Here is a 17,026-nt window from a genome sequence, read left to right on the forward strand (position 1 = left end):
AGTTGAGAATTCTGACCTCTATTTTGCTGGCAGTTGGATTACTTTAAAGTGCAAGTTAATAAAGAGCAGTGATGTCAAATGCTTTGTGAAGTTTTGAACTGAAATTTTTTTTCAGTTTTCAAATGAATGATATAGAATTAATGATGCATACGTGTGTGTGTGTGTGTGTGCGGATACATGTCTTTTTTGAAATGAAAATATTTCAGAGGAGTGGAAGTGTGTGATCCTCATTTTTTTCAACACTTCCAGATTGCATAAATCATATCTAATTTGTTTGGAAACTAGAATTGTTGCTGTAAGACACAGGTGTCAAACTCACAGCCCGCCAGATGTTATGGACTACAATTCCCATCATCCCCTGCCAGCATGATGCTGGCAGAGGATGATGGGAACTGTAGTCCATAACATCTGGAGGGCTGTGAGTTTGACACCTATGCTGTAACAGAAAGAAGTTTGACCCCATGTTTTATTATGGTACTCTACCAAGAAGCTAAGTAGCCTTCTGTGTACTGCTCTTGGATGGAAGATCATCTTTGCATTTCATCTCAAAACGGGATGAAGTTCTGAATTCCATGATTCCACTGGATATATGGAAATGTGTTTGGATTAAGATTCTGCAAAATTTCATCTCAGCAGATCTGAGAGAAAGCTGTGAGTCTTGTTCCATTGATACAGGGTACCGAAGAGGCTTGCCAGTATGTACCCTAATTCTGTTTAGATACGTGGTGCTCCAATTTTGATTTTGGCTTCTGATTTGGCCCTGTTGGATCCAAATCTTAGATGTGACATGTGAAACATCTGAGTGTTCTATGTCTTATAATCCAATTACCCTCTTCTTGAAAATAAATCTTTCTTGAAAGGAAATTTTTCTTGAAAGGAATTGTTGATGGTCAGCTCAGTTGGAGCTGTTAGAAAATAAGCTGGTATATCTTTTAAAACTTATTGCAAGTTCTGATTCTTTGAATTACATATTACTTATGTAAATTATATTTATATTAAAGAATATTTAAATGGGACTTTTAAAAAATCTGTGGAAATGTATCTAGCTGAGGAAAATTTTCCATTATGGAAAAGGGTTTTGGTGGAAATTTTTCTACCACTCTGTACTGTAAAGAGTTTTGTACAGAACAGAAAGCTTTGGTATGTTCATGTCTTTGGAGAGATAGCTTTTGAACTAGAGAGATAGCTTCCTTTAAATTTGTTTTACTCTGTTCTTTAGATTATCTCTTTTTTTTAGACTGCTATTTTCGCTTGTCGTTTATACTCATTTCTAAGCCTTGCAGATTCTTTTCAGTGTGTCCTTGTTATGTGAACTGTTGCATGTCACCTTGGATGTTACTGATAATACAAAGGTAGGATCAAACTTTGTTAAATAAGTCCATTTAGTGGGTGTCTTTTGCCCTTAGAACCCAATCCAAAGCCTGCAAATGGCAAGCATCAGTGGTTGGGGGTTTACAGGTATTTTGCAGTCACAGATCTTGCTAAGTGGGAAAAAAAGTTAAGAATTTTAATTGTGAAGTAGCCTGATGATTTGGAACGGATTTGGGGTGGGGGTGGGGGGGGGGAGAGAATGAGATATATTCTGAAACAAGCATTTTCTTGTTTGGAATCTTTCAGGAGCGGTGTGAAATAATAATTTGTCAGCTTGGGATTTGTTGAGTGAAATATAGGAAGACAACCAAGCGCGATCCACTATTACTTCTGAGGCCTCCATTTTTTTTGTGGGAATTGCACAGGGTCTGTATACTAGCCCCATAGAAGCAAAGGGGGACTTTTGTCCCTTTCTCTGCCTGTTCCAAAATCAAGCTGAGCAGAAGCTGGTTAGCTGGAGCCTTTGCAGCAAGGAGCTGCCCAGTGCTTACCTTGAGCATGGTTGGACAGCTGATGACCCCGCCCCTTCCTGTACCTGGAATTGAGCCCTGATCTTGCCAAGATTTAGGAGCGGCATCTTCCTCCTATTCGCAGTTCAAGGAGGAGAGGCCCTGGGTTGCCAAATACATCCTCCTCCTTTGCCTTATCCAAGTTCTCTGCCCCTGGTGTTCCTGAAGGAAGGCTGTGGAGGATTGGGGCCCTTGATCTGCAGAGCCCTTATATAAAGCAGTGGTGCGACCACACTTGGAGTACTGTGTTCAGTTCTGGTCGCCACATCTCAAAAAGGATATTGAAGAGATCGAAAAAGTGCAGAGAAGGGCAACGAGGATGATTGAGGGACTGGAGCACCTTCCCTATGAGGAGAGGCTTTAGTTTGGAGAGGAGACGTCTGAGGGGGGATATGATTGAAGTCTATAAAATTATGCATGGGGTAGAAAATGTTGACAGAGAGACATTTTTCTCTCTTTCTCACAATGCTAGAAATAGGGGGCATTAATTGAAAATGCTGGGGGGAGGAATTAGGACCAATAAAAGGAAACACTTCTTCATGCAACGTGTGATTGGTGTTTGGAATATGCTGCCACAGGAGGTGGTGATGGCCACTAACCTGGATAGCTTTAAAAAGGGCTTGGACAAATTTATGGAGGAGAAGTCAATGTATGGGCTACCAATCTTGATCCTCCTTGATCTGAGATTGCAAATGCCTTAGCAGACCAGGTACTCCGGAGCAGCAGCAGCAGGCCATTGCTTTCACCTCCTGCCTGTGAGCTCCCAAAGGCACCTGGTGGGCCACTGCGAGTAGCAGAGTGCTGGACTAGATGGACTCTGGTCTGATCCGGCAGGCTAGTTCTTATGTAGAGAGTTTAGTTCTTGGTCTGGTGCTGGTTCTAGATCTGCCTAAACCTCTTCCTCTTGGATAGAAACTGGTTGTGACAGAGATAGCAGAGGGTCTTCTCTTGAAGAACTGGGGAAAGACAAGGAGCCTGAGGTTAAAAAAAAGGATCACAGGGGCTCTTCTTCCATCATGACGTCTGAAGGGTTAGGGAGGACCCTGCCAAGTGTGCAACAGGAGGACTTGGTGGACTGGATCTAGTACTGGTTAGTGGGAAAATTGTAATATTTAAAAAGTGGTCGACAGTAGAGTCCTATGTAGAGTCACTCCAGTCCAAGCCCAAAGGGTTTAGGCTGGAGCCACTCTGTATTATATTATATTGCAATAACTGGTCACCTTACTGATAGTACTGTCCTGCAGGTGCTTGGGAGCACTGTTGCATAAGCAGATAAGAACTAGTTTGTGGGATCAGCACAAAGGTAATTTGGGTTAGTGTTGCGTTTTCAATGAAGAAGAAGAAGAGTTGGATTTATATCCCCCCTTTCTCTCCTATAGGAGACTCAAAGGGGCTTACAAACTCCTTTCCCTTCCCCCCTCACAACAAACACCCTGTGAGGTAGGTGGGGCTGAGAGCTCAGAAGAGCTGTGACTAGCCCAAGGTCACCCAGCTGCCGTATGTTGGAGTGTACAGGCTAATCTGAATTCCCCAGATAAGCTTCACAGCTCAAGCAGCAGAGCAGGGAATCAAACCCGGTTCCTCAAGATTAGAATGCACCTGCTCTTAACCACTACGCCACTGCTGAAGCTGAGCAGATGTCGTTGGAAGATCCAAAAGTGGGCATGAATACAGCTGCATACTCTTAATTGTCCCAGGCCTTACAATTCAGAGGTATACTGCCCCTCTAACCTAGTGAGCTGTCTGTTAGAGCCCCGTCCTTGTAAGTTTGAACATGAAATAAAAGCCATTAGCCTTTGCAACGTCTTCTGGCAGTGAATTCTGTTGTGCATAATGTGAAGGAGAGTTTTTCTTGCTCTGTCCTGAATTTACTGCCCCCCAGCTCCTGCTGGCTCTCTCTCAGTTCCAGGATTATCAGAGACTGAAATATTTTCTTCCCTGCGCTTAAGTCCAGTGAGGTGCGATGGGTATGGTGATGGACCAGGATTCTGGGAAACCCAGGTTCAAAGCCCCGTGTTGTCCTAGAACATAGGTGTCAAACTCAGACCTTCCAGGTGTTCATGGACTACGATTCCCATCAGCCCATGCCAGCAGGGCCAATTGGCCATGCTAGCAGGGACTGCTGGGAATGATAGTTCACGCATATCTGGAGGGCCTGAGTTTGACACCTATGCCTAAGCTTATCAGTGACCTTGGGCCAGTCACTCTCCCACAGCCTAATTTATCTCACTGTGAAGATAATATGGAGGGGAGGAAAACTTTGAAAGCTATTTTTGCAGAATTTAAATGCAATAAATAGAAAATAAATAAACCCCCACTCAAGAACTCGTTTGATTTGCATGTTTGATAAGATGCAGTGATGGAGTGGACTGTATCAGATCTTCTGACGGGCCAAAATCCATGCAGCAGGGATGTATAGTTGATGTTCCAGGCGTACGCTTCCCGATCTGCAATCTGATACGCTATTATCAGCCCCACTATCTCCAGGCTCCCTTTCCTAGTTACATCTCATCTTCCTCCCAAACCATCTTCCTTTATTTAGAGCACCGTTTTCTAATTTAATACAGTCCCAAAATAGTTTCTTTGTGAGTGAGACATATAGCATGTTTTGGTTGCTTCCCCGCTTGAGAGGTGTGGAGCTTTTTTTATTATTATTAACCCGCTAAAAGGGAAGATTGGAGAGAATCACAAATAGATTTCTTTAAGTTTTCAGATTAGCACATCAAAGTCTCGTTCCCTTTGTAAATCAGCCATCCAGCTCCCAGAAGTGGGAAATATTCCTCTAGTTGTTGGCCAGCTGAAGAATTCAGCATGTAACTGTGAAATGCACACTTTTATTTTTGTCTTGCCTCTGATTTTTTTTAAAAAGCAACTGAACAACCAACTTGTGAATGTGACATTCGAGGATCTGGGTTACCTGACATCTCACTCTTGGATAGGGTTCCCACTGCATATTGCAGTAGAATCATAGAGTTGGAAGAGACCCCAAGGGCCATCAAGTCCAACCCCCTGCCATGCAGGAACATACAATCAAAGCACTCCCGACATATGTTCATCCAGCCTCTCTTTAAAAACATCCAAAAATGTTTCATCTTAATTTTTTAAAGTTCAAAATAGGTTTGCGGTCCTTATGGAAACAGAACTTAGATATGTGAATTGTTTTAAAGTACTTTACTTCAGTGGAATTAGAAGAGCATAACTTTGCTTAGGTTGGCATTATAACTGCCTAGGTGTGGACGTGAGGGAGTTTTATAGGAATGTGACATCTGTCTTCTGCCTCACAAAATACCACCATTATATCTCAGGAAGATACTGTTTTGCCATTGGGGGGTATATCAACAGAGGCATAACATCCAAGTTGCAAAATGTAGCGGCAAAGCCACCATGGGACTGGGGCGGTGCGCCACGCACCAGGCGCACAGATTTGGGTCACGTGGGGGGCGCAAAATTCTCCCCGGCCCCTCCCCTTCTCCAGGCCCCCCCACGGCACACACACCCCCCCCCCGCGGCGCCCCTCCTTACACTTACTTTAGGAAACCGAGCCTGCTGGAGAACAGGCCTGCCTATTCTGGTGGGAACTACATTTCCCAGGAGACCCTGGGAAATGTAGTTCCTACCAGAACAGGCCTCCAGCCTGCTCGGTTTCCTAAAGTAAGTGGTGGTGGGGAGGGGCGCCGGGAGGAAGGGGCGCCGGGGGGGGGGGGAAGCCCGAGTGCGCACCGGGCGCACTCTGGCCCAGCTACTCCTCTAGCAAAATGTCATAGTCTCGCTGTGCACTGCATTGGTGAGGAGCACCTGGAGTCTTGTGTGCAGTTCTGGATAGCCAGCGTGGTGTAGTGGCTAAGAGCAGGTGGATTCTAATCTGGAGAACTGGGTTTGATTCCCCACTCTTCCACCTGAGTGGCGGAGGCTTATCTGGTGAACCAGATGTGTTTCCGCACTCTTGCATTCCTACTGGTTGATGTTGGGCTAGTCACAGTTCTCTCAGAACTCTCTCAGCCCCACTTCCCTCACACGGTGTCTGTTGTGGGGAGAGGAAGGGAAAGGAGCTCTGGAAGCCACCTTGAGTCTCCTTACAGAAGAGAAAGGTGGAATATAAATCCAAACTCTTCTTCTGCTTCTTCTTCACTTCAAAAAGGATGTGGATGGAATGGAGCAGGTACAGAGGAGAGTAAGAAGGATGATCAGGGGCCTGGTGAACAAGCCCTACGACAAAAGGCTGAAGGAATTGAGAATGTTCAATCTGAAGAGGAGGTTAAGGGAGGACATGATTGCTCTCTTTAAGTATTTGAAGGGCAGTCACTTAGAGGAGGACTGAGAGCTGTTTCTGGTGGCGGAGGTTAGGACTTGAATCATGGATTTAAATTACAGTTTGGAAAGATAACAGGTTTGTTCCAAGTGAAGCCTGCTGGGTGACCTTGGGCAAGTCACAGTTCTCTCAGAACTTTCTCACAGGGTGTCTGTTGTGCGGAGAGGAAAGGAAGGAGTTTGTCAAGACTCTTTGAGACTCCTTGTCATTGAGAAAAGTGGGGTATGAATCCAGACGCTTCTTCTTTTTTCTTCTAGGCTGATCCTGCATTGGGATGGGCGCTGTACTTGATCAAGGGTGTCCAATTCTGGCGCTTCAGATGTTCATGGCCATGCCAGCAGGGGCTGATGGGAATTGTAGTCCATGAACATATGAAGTGCCAGATTTGGACATCTCTGGACTAGATGGTCTGGATGGCCCCTTCCAACTCTATGGTTCTATGATAAGTGATCCATGGAGGTAATCTGTGTGAAGGCAGGGGACTGAATTCTTCTTCGGGGTGGGGGAAAGACATGTGATCTCCTCCTCCTTTGCATTTTTGTGTTCTTAGACATAAAGCAAAACGAGTAGAGAGGTTTGTTTCCTGGCAAACATAAATTGTCAGAAGCAGCGTCTGCAAAACCAAATTTAAATAGAGAGGATTGTTTTTCTGGGGAGGGGCCATCAGCATGATCTTGTGCCTCTCTGAAATGATCACTTCCTGAGGTGCTACCCTTAAAGGGCTAGCAGTGGTGCTCCATGGCTTCCCTGAACGTTATAGGTGAGGATTTCACTTGGATCAGATGCCAGGAACAAATTCATCCCTGTGAGTCCCTCTCTGGATGGGAGCTGTCAGGTTTCAGAGGGGCTGCTCAAGAATTTCCAGTGCAAAGCAGGAAAAGCGGTAGGCTACGTTTTGCTGTCCTTGTTCGTCCCTTTTTGAATAAAAGAGAGGTTTAAATCGCCTGTGTTTTTCCAGCTTGCATAGAAATGTAGCCTCTCTCTCTCATAAATGAAAAACCCAAGGTCAAGAACAGGCATTTGAGGCAAAGGAAGCTCTTTCACACCTGAACTGAGCCATGTTGCTCTTAAAGTGTCCAGTGTACTGAGAGCAGTTGTGGGGGGGGGGGGGGGCTGCTGTCAGAGATGGTCAGAAGGATTGCTATACATTGGTGCATGTGGGGTGGTGGTTAGAACACACCCTGGTTGTGTGACCTTGAACTAGTCACACTCTCTCAGCTTAAATTGCTTCGCAGGGTTGTGAAGTTAAAACGGAAGAGGAGAGAACTGCGAAGTAAACCTCTTTGACTCCCCATTGGAGAGAAAAGCAGGGAATAAATATCTGAATGAAAAAATAATGAATGTGTGGTGCTGCACCAAGTGACGTGAGGCAAATCTCAGCCTCAAGGAGCTTACATTTTAACCGTGCAGGGGGAGACAACGGGGGCCAGGAAAGGTGCAAAAAACAGTAATGAATGAACAGGAACAAACAAAAGCTTTTCGTTTCAGTTGAGGTTGAGATCTAAGGGGCTAAGCAACAGCTTAAAGGTGCTGCCTTGAATAACAATGATATATCTGTGCTGAGGCTGCCTACTTGGGCTAGATACCATTGTCGTGACCTGCTTGTGATCTTCTCTGTGACATCTGGTTGGTCACCTTTAGAGGATAGATTGCTGAGTTAGGAAGACCTCTGCTGTGATCCTCCAGTGCAACCCTTGTTCCCAAGTTGCCAAGAAGATGCCATCACCAAACAAGACAATGGTAAGGGATAGTGAATAGCAAGAATCTTGTACGTATGTGCAGCTTGTCAAGGATGCTGTAAACACAGAAGTCACCTGAATATCTAGGAGGTGGGCAATTTCTTTATCCCCCTCTCCCCATCAGAGCCTCCATTTTGACTATGTTAGTCCTGTTTGAACTGAATTTCAATTATTTTACCCACACTCATTTGAAGTGCTATGATCAATTAAGCCAAGGGTGCCAGCAGCACAGCATACAGGGGAAGTCTGATATTTAGAGACTGCCTCAATGTCGCATCTTTGTAGAATGACTGATAGCCATTGACAGACACGTTCTTCGTGACTTTACAAAGGCTTTAGAGCAGGAGTGGTCAACCTATGGCATTCCAGATGTTTATGGACTACAATTCCTATCAGCCCCTGCCAGCCATTTGGCCATGCTGGCAGGAGCTGATGGGAATTGTAGTCCATGAACATCTGGAGCACCATAGGTTGGCCTCCCCTAGGTTAGAGAGAGTTACCAAAGGTTGCAATCCTCCTCTCGGTTGCTTTGGAGCAGTAATTCTCAACCTGGGGGTCGGGACCCCTTTGGGGGTTGAACAACCCTTTCAAAGGGGTCACCTAAGACTCTCTGCATCAGTGTTCTCCATCTGTAAAATTGATAAATGTTACGGTTGGGGGTCACCACAACATGAGGAACTGTATTAAAGGGTCGTGCTATTAGGAATGTTGAGAACCACTGCTTTGGAGTAAGTTGTATCAAACTTAGTGGGATTGCTTTCTGAGTAGACATGCATAGGATCAAGCTGTAAGACAGTGGAATGTGTGTTGTGAACATGCACTGTGCAAGGATTATTTATTGCCTATTACTTTAGTCTTTTAGCAGCAATATGATAGGTTCTCCTTCTACCTGATCCAAAATTGGGGGAGAACACCATAGACAAGGAGGGCATTTCCCCCTTTTTCTGATTTCCACTGCATTGATAGCAACGTTCCCTTGTTTTTCCTTTGCTTATTTTTAAGAAGTGAAACTCATTGATTGAGCTGTTATCTGTGACCTTGAATCAACCAGTTGCAGCTCTTGAAACATAGCTGTAAAAACTCTTGAGTTGTGCACGTAAATGCAGCCAGCCTCATGACTTAATTTGGTATCTCAGTCCAGCACAGCTGAAAATTGAGGAAAAGGTCTATCGGAATGTGATCAGACTGTACCAGTAACCCTGTGCAGTATTAACCATGGTCTGTTTCTTAATCCTGGGTCAGTTCCTAGAGATACAGAGAAACCTTGAGAAACCATAATTAACTTGCAGAGCTAAACCCTGATTCCTGAAAGTATACGTCTTGCATTGCTGGAAGCCGCCTTGAACCTTGAGAGAAGGTAGGGTCAGGGCCGGAGTGAGGGTGAACTGTGCCCGGGGCACGCGTGCACCCTGTGCCCCTGTCATGCCCTGCCTGCCCTGGAACGCCCCCGGAATGCCCCACCATGCCCCCGCACCAGTATGTGCCTGGTGCATCGCACCCCACCGTCACCACCTCCTGTCCCCTTGGCGCTACGTCACTAGGTAGGGTATAAAATACATTAATAAAATAAATAAATAAATGCCTCAAAAGACACCAAGAGACACTTGTTATCTTGTAAGTCGTAAGTTGTAAGCCCAACTGCATATTATTCTTTTCCATGTGTGGTTTTCAACTTCCCTGATGGGTACTCAGGGTACTACATGGTGGGTTACTACATGGTGGCTACAGAGCCCTACGGGGATGGGGCGGTATAATAAATCGAAAAAAAAAATAAAAAAAAATAAAATACTCAATTCTCAGCAACGTGGCCCCTGATTCAGATAGGGACTGGGCTGCACAAGAAAGCAGAACTTCAGCCTTCCTCCCATGCCATTTTTTCCTGATCTGAAATGGCCCCAGGGGCACCATTTGCCTCATTGAGAGCTCCATATGTACTTGTGGGGTGCACAAAGATTTCCCCAGTGGAGCAAATAGTCTTGCCCGGAGGCTGTTTCTGTCTGGAAAAGTGATGCGGGTGGAAGGCATAAGCACTGTCTCCCCAGGTTGTGGTATCAAACTGAATCAGGCTCCTCATGCCTGGTAATATAGTTCCCACTTGGGAACTTGCAAATGTACCCGTGAAAGTCCTTGTGTTGGGCCCAGGACCCTGACCAGAGGGCTGTACTTTAGGCCCCTTATGTATGCTCTACCTGTGGTTTGCTCATTTATGGAAAATAAGCAAGTATATACAGATTATACCGCTTGGACTACCTTGGTATGGGGTGTTTTTGTTGGAGCCAATTCATGCATGCAGGAAATAGTTTAGTAATCAAATGATGCCCACATGTGGCCGTGAACAAACCCATTATGTGCTTCCACCCCTTAGTTTTCTCCGCCTCTCTGCCTCTGGCATGCTGTTGTCTGGTCTCTTGTGTGTGGGAAATAGTAGGGCCCTTGATAGTATTTCCCTTACAAGGGCAGTCTTTCTCCCTCTGAGCAGAGTAAATCTTTCCCCAGTTCTTTTCTTGCTTAACTAGGGGAGAACTTGCACTACTCTAGTGATTTTTTTCTATGCCTTTCTATACCTACTTCCCTTTCATACTTATAGTTGTATCATCTATCATGTTCCAAGCCTTTCTCTTTCACTTTTCATTCATCTCCCTTCTCCCCTACCCCATGGATACGAAGAGCAGGGAAATGCAGATTACTCCACTTGCAAGGTGCTCCTCTTGGGCATCCAAGCTATCAGCAAATCAGAAGAAGATGTCTTCTTGTCAGAGGAGGATAGGGAGGCCACCCTGACTGTTGAACCAACTACCAACCCATGGGACACACCCTGGCAAGCTGCTGCCATCATGTTCGTGGCACCAACTGCTCTACAAAATGGCAGAGGCAACAGAACCAACTGAAAAATGTGCCAAAAAAACACGCAAAAACAAAATGGTCACCAGAGACTCTTTTTACTCTGCAGGAGCCACTGTGGGCCCCAGCATCGGCAGAGTGGCTGCAAATCTCTCCAGAATGTTGGCAGATCGTCCTATGACTTCCTTGGGAGTAAATCCAACCAGTGAACAAAGGGGCAATGTGCATGCGCCTGGTTACTTTCCCTTTCCGGCAGGTTATGTTCTTCTTTAAGGTGAAGGATTATCAATATCTCCTCACCTCAGCAGCCTTTGATCTAAAGGGTTCTCATGGGGAGGAGGAGAAGGCCAAACCGAACCTTACATCAACTCATAAGTGTCATAAGGAATTCTTCCCTAACTCAAGATCGGAGAAAAACATTTTTCCCTTCCCCAAGTTCTTCAAGACTCAGTTAAGGCCCGAAAGGGCCAAGCCTATGGCCAATAGGCAATTCCTATTCCGCATATGCTAATGAAATCCAACAGGTACAGTTTTTGGATGTGCCAGTGGCAGCCCTCCAGTCTTTGGGTCTACTGTCCGAGCATGGTGTTCACATTTGGGATAGCCATGTCAGTTCAGACCATGACCATGGCTTCAGTTGTAGCTATCGTATTGACACGTAAGATGCTACAACTGCTTCCTGAATGGAATTTCTGCCTGTGTGAGGGTACCAATCATCTCCGCAAAGCTACAACTTTTACTGTGGATGCTACGTTTGATGCTCTCACCTTCTTTGGCCAGAGTCATGGCAGCAGCAGCAGCAACTTGAGGTATGCTCTGGCTCCATACCTGGCCCACCGACTACCATTCAGAAACCACTATAGCAGCTTACCCCTTCCAGGAAGACAAGCTTTTCGGTGAAGCCTTGAACAAAATCCTCATGGATAAGATCAAGGCTCTGCCATAGAAACTGTAATGCCAGAACAGACATCCAGGTATGAATACTTCCTTTCATTTCTACCTTACAGATGTTCAAGTAGGAAACTGCAGAGGCAGACGGAACAACAAAAGTCAATTCTGCCAAGGACAGTATGGAAGTTCATCCTCAGAAGTGACAGAAACAAACAGGACCTCACACCTAAACAGGCACGACTACCATTATTTGGATCTGGAAAAGATGATGATCTCAGTGGAAGGACGGCTAAGTCTGTGATCAATGGACCATAGAAGTTGTCTCCATGGGGTACACCATTTCTCCAGCAGACCTAGTTAAAGGTATCTCCAGCAGCACCATCAGAAAGTGCCTTAAGACGTGTATCTTAGAGGCTTATCATGCTGAGAATTTTTAACCACCTGCTAGAATCACAGCCCATTCAGTGCACAGTGTGGTGCTGAGTAAGAATGCTTCAGTTGAAGAAATCTTCAAAAGTTCTGCATGGTCTTCAGTATCTACAGGAGCAACAGTGGCATAGTGGTTAAGAGCAGGTGCATTCTAACTTGGAGGAACCAGGTTTGATTCCCCGCTCTGCCGTTTGAGCTGTGGAGGCTTATCTGGGGAATTCAGATTAGCCTGTGCACTGCCACACACGCCAGCTGGGTGACCTTGGGCTAGTCACAGCTTTTCAGAGCTCTCTCAGCCCCACCCACCTCACAGGGTATTTGTTGTGAGGGGGGAAGGGCAAGGAGATTGTAAGCCCCTTTGAGTCTCCTACAGGAGAGAAAGGGGGGATATAAATCCAAAACTCCTCCTCTTCTTCCTCTTCTTCCTCTTCCTCCTCCTCCTCCTCCTCCTCCTTCTTTGTAAGACACTATAAAATTGGCACATACAGTTTGACGGATGTAGCAGTCAACTGAAGAGCCCTACAGCACATACATAAAGTTGATCAATGATAACTCACCCATATTGGGGACACTGTTCTGGGAGGTCCCACAAGATGTCCACTGCTCAGAGGGAGAACGACCGTTGAAAACTTACTGTGATTGGTCCTTCTTCTTTGAGCCAAGAGGGCATCTTACCCCTCCCATGTCACTGTTGGTAATCAAAGGCAACCTCCTATCTGTTGTATTCTTTGCCTTCTATGGTTGCTGTTAGTTCTCAAGTTAAGCAGGGTTTACAGTTCTTTGATTAGTTTTGAGACAGCTTTGAGGAGTATCTCAACTGAGGAAAGATGGGAAGTCTCACTACAGTCAGGAAGGAGAAAAAGATAATTTCCTGCCTCCCCGATTGGACGGTGTGAAACACCCACAAGAAGTCCTCCTTGGCTCAGAGGAGATCGACCATTCACAGTAAGTTTCCAATGGCTGTTCGATGTTAATATCAGGATGCAGTTTGCAGATAGGTATTGTGTTAGTCATACATGCTTGTGAAGTTCTTCTGGTGAAATTCTTCCGATTTTTTGGTTTGGTTTTGGTGAAGAGGTAAATGAGTCCAGATGCTTTTCTGATATTGTCTGTCTCCTCCCAGACAGGTCTTAGCAGTTGCTGCTGCTAAGGTTGCTCATGAATTCTCCTTTGGTTCATTTCTCAGAGATAACTCTGATAAATTTTGGTGTCATTCCTTTGTCACACTCAAGTACATTTGGTTGTCTCCTTTGCTTTCAGTCCACCTCTTTGCTTTCAGTCATACAGCATGGATCTTACATATTGCTACCGTAACTTACCATCCCATTAAATATATACATTCCCTTCTGCTTTCAGACCACTTGATCCTTGAGTTGTTCCACTGAATAACTCCCATGGAAGGAGAGTGCACACAAATCTTTGCCTGCAGAAGCGTGCCAGGCTGACCGTAAACTCCAGGCAGGAGTGTTGGGCAGTACTGTTTCCCAGTGTGGCTTTACTGTATGTGCCTTTTCCACTTAGGACTGGAGGCAGGTCCAGAACTTCAAACAGTGCCCAGATTGGCAAGCAAGAGTTTGGTTACACTATGGATGTATGAGCAGTGAACCAACTTGAGGGGGAGGTTGCTGCAGGACTTGGCAAATGAATGGAGAGTTAGTTTAAGTCTCCCGCAGCGGGCAGGGGGAGATGTAGGGTAGTTAACTGGACTCTGTTTCTTTACAGTTAATGGGTGTCCAGCTGAGTTGTGGATGGGGAGATCATCCTTGGCTTGGCTGAACCCAGCCCTTACAAGCTGCTTCTCAAAGACCCCCACTTTATACTTCATACCCGTTCTCAAGCAACCTCGGAACACATGTCTCCATCACCTGGCAACCAGGGTTGGCATTTCTCTGATATCATCCCCTATGGGAAATGGAGCCACACCTTTTTTGCCCACCAGACTGTGAAGCCAGCTCATTAAGAGACCATATGGCATGGTGGCTATTTTACATCGCACATTTAGTAGGCTGTTGCCAAAGGTGTGGTCACTTGCCCTGTGGATTTGGCGATATTTCTAGGCTACCACAAATGGTCTTCTCTCCTCTCTCAAAGTCCTGCTCATTACCCCCATTTTTCTCATGATCCACTTTGACTTTAGCCCTTAGGCCCCAGTTCTAACCAAAACAAGAATATTGGTTGGTTTCTGTTGTTCCATTTTGTATGTGTGTGTTTTGCAATGTAAGTCAGTTTGGATCCCTGAAAAATGGAAATAAATTATTAGACATGATTATAAAACAAGTCACCAAATGTGCATGCTTGTTAATTCCTCTGTTGTCTTCTGCTGCGATACAGTGCAGTTCAGCACGAAATTAAAACATAAAAATAATTTAAAATTATTAAATGGAGAGTGTCAAATCTAAAACCTAGCAGCCAACAATAGAAGAAACTGGCATAGAAGCTAAGTGAGAAGTGCAACAGCAATAAAAACTTCAGTTGTTAATTAAATCCACCGATTTAAACCATAATGTTTGAGCATAGACTTTTAAAACGTTCCAGGATAAAATCGTTTTCATAGGTTTTTGGAAGGCCAAAGAGGGCACATGCTGCTCTTGGGCCAAGTAGTTCCATACTCTAGGGCAGTGATGGCGAACCTTTTCGAGACCGAGTACCCAAATTGCAACCCCAAACCCACTTATTTATCGCAAAGTGCCAACACGGCAATTTAACCTGAATACTGAGGTTTTAGTTTAGAAAAAACGGTCTGCTCTGAGGCATACGTTACTCGGGAATAAGCTTGGTGAAGCAACTGTGCAACGCTTCAAATGGGTGAATCACGACTCTAGGAGGGTTTACTCAGAAGCAAGCCCCATTGCCAGCAACCAAGCTTACTCCCAGGTAAAAAATCATGCCCAGGCTAGCCTAGATGTGTGTGTGTGTGTGGGGGGGGGGGTGATTTCCCCCCCAACATGATGAACTCTGTGCACATGTGCCCACAGAAAGGGCTCTGAGTGCCACCTCTGGCACCCGTGGCATAGGTTCGCCACCGCTGCTCTAAGGGCCATACTGGCAAGTAATGTGGGTCCGGACTTTTTCCAGTCTCATATCTCTTAACGCAGATCTGCAACATGTTGCTAGCCAATCACAGATGATGTTTATGTGTGAATAACTAAAAATAATAGCATCTCTCATTTTAAAAAAAACCATTGCGTATTGCACTAAATTGACCAAATCGGAGGGTGAGCTTCTCCATGCGAACTGGCTTCTATAGTGCAGGCAAGCGTGACTTTCCACGGACTTCCATGCATTTTGGCAGCTGTATGTGGAGGCATGTCAGGAGAAGGTTGGACAAGAACCTCAGTAGATGCTTCTGGCTGTATGTCTGTGGAAATAAATCCAGTACCATTCTATAGTGATGTACAGTACATTTGTACTGACTGCAGGATAATATGGAGTAACTGAAGCCCAGAATCTGGTGTAGTGTGGGTGATAGAAGTGTCCCATCTTAATATTCTACTCATATTCCAAAAGTTGGCCATGACCAATGTGCTGTTTCAAGGCTTGGCTGAAAATTGGTGTTTTGAAGACTGTCTCTTTCACCTTCTGGCCTTTTGAACGCTACATTTCTCACCCCCTCTAATACTGTTGGATTCCACTTGGAAATACAATTGGAGCCTTTTGGAATACCCTTAGGACATCTAGCCCAATTCTGTTTTCCAGCTCAGGATTTCTTGGGTTTAAACATATCTGAAATGGAGCAAAGACAATTTCTACAGAGTGTTAGACAAATGCAGCTAGGTGCTTCTTTACGTCCTGGCTATATTCTTTGATGTTTCTTTGGGATGTGACTAAAGTAGACCAGTACGTTTTCTGCAACTGAAGTGAAACCTCTAGCTTGCTGTCTATTGGGAACCCCTTCTGCTGGGGTCTGCAGTTTCAGATCCTGTTAAGTTCAAGTGGAGTGGCATGCATAGATACAACTTTCCCCATCTCCCTTCTCCTGCCATGACTGTCTGTGGTCCCTTAAAACTGAGCCACTTAGAGGTCAGAAGACCTACAGGAATAGTGTATATGCATGTGTGTGAAATGGGGGTCTTCAGTAAGACGTGACAGGTGGAAGCTCATTCTGTCATATGAAAAAACATGGCTAGGAACCTAACCCGAAGTAGTAGTGATGTGATGTGTTTTTGAAAATAACTTTAAACCAAAGCTTGTAACAGATCTGAAATGCAGATTAATCTGTGTTGCCCTCTGGAATGACCATATTCTGTCTGTCTGGCTGACACTGCACTTAAAATTCTCTGTTGTGTATGCTTTCTGTTTTAATTTTTACTGGATCATCATTGCTCTGGGATGAATGTTTGCGGGTTTTCTAAAGTCAGGATTGTAGGCTCCGTGTGAGTTGTTTGTTTTATGAATTTAGAGCCATTCAGCATCCTGCTAACTTTAATGCAGCTTCCATGGAAGAGGGGAGAGAACGAAAGGTAATTGTACTGTAGGCAGTATTATGTATAATCGGAAGCATCCCTGGACAAGAAAATTGGCAGATAATTTTATCTGTGAGGAATGTATGTGCTCACTTCTTATTTTTAAAGGGTCAAGGCTTTGATAAGGGAGGAAGTAGTTGGAACAGTGACTTTGCAAGTTCTTTGTCCTTAATAATTTAGGCATGGTTGGACCGTCTTTAACATGCCATGTAAGTAAGTCCACAAGCATTATTAGCCCATGGAAACGTTTATTAGTCTACCTTCTGTTTTTGTATCAATGTTAGATATTTTGTGACTAAAGTCTAAAACACAGAAGAAAGAGTAAACACATTCTTGCAAAATACAGAAAATTCCCTAAATATATTGTTGAAGGCTTTCACGGCCGGAATCACTGGGGTGTTGTGCGGTTTCTGGGCTGTATGACTCTGTTCTAGTAGCATTTTCTCCTGACGTTTCACCTACATCTGTGGCTGG

The 17,026-nt window shown here is 44.9% G+C and overlaps 1 protein-coding gene across 11 annotated transcripts in view; it reads left to right on the forward strand.

Annotated features, from left to right (window-relative positions):
- Window positions 1-17,026, forward strand: part of HMBOX1 (homeobox containing 1) — a 129,911-nt gene that overhangs the window by 9,971 nt on the left and 102,914 nt on the right. The window contains exon 1 of one of the 11 annotated variants that reach the window (XM_048517163.1): window positions 11,774-12,023. The exons of the other annotated variants lie outside the window; for them this stretch is intronic. The gene's annotated coding sequence lies outside the window, so the exon portion shown is untranslated. Of the gene's footprint in view, window positions 1-11,773; window positions 12,024-17,026 lie in introns of those variants that run through there. 11 annotated transcript variants of the gene reach the window in all.

Source organism: Sphaerodactylus townsendi, linkage group LG01, assembly GCF_021028975.2.
Source record: "Sphaerodactylus townsendi isolate TG3544 linkage group LG01, MPM_Stown_v2.3, whole genome shotgun sequence".
Taxonomy (NCBI): domain Eukaryota; kingdom Metazoa; phylum Chordata; class Lepidosauria; order Squamata; family Sphaerodactylidae; genus Sphaerodactylus; species Sphaerodactylus townsendi.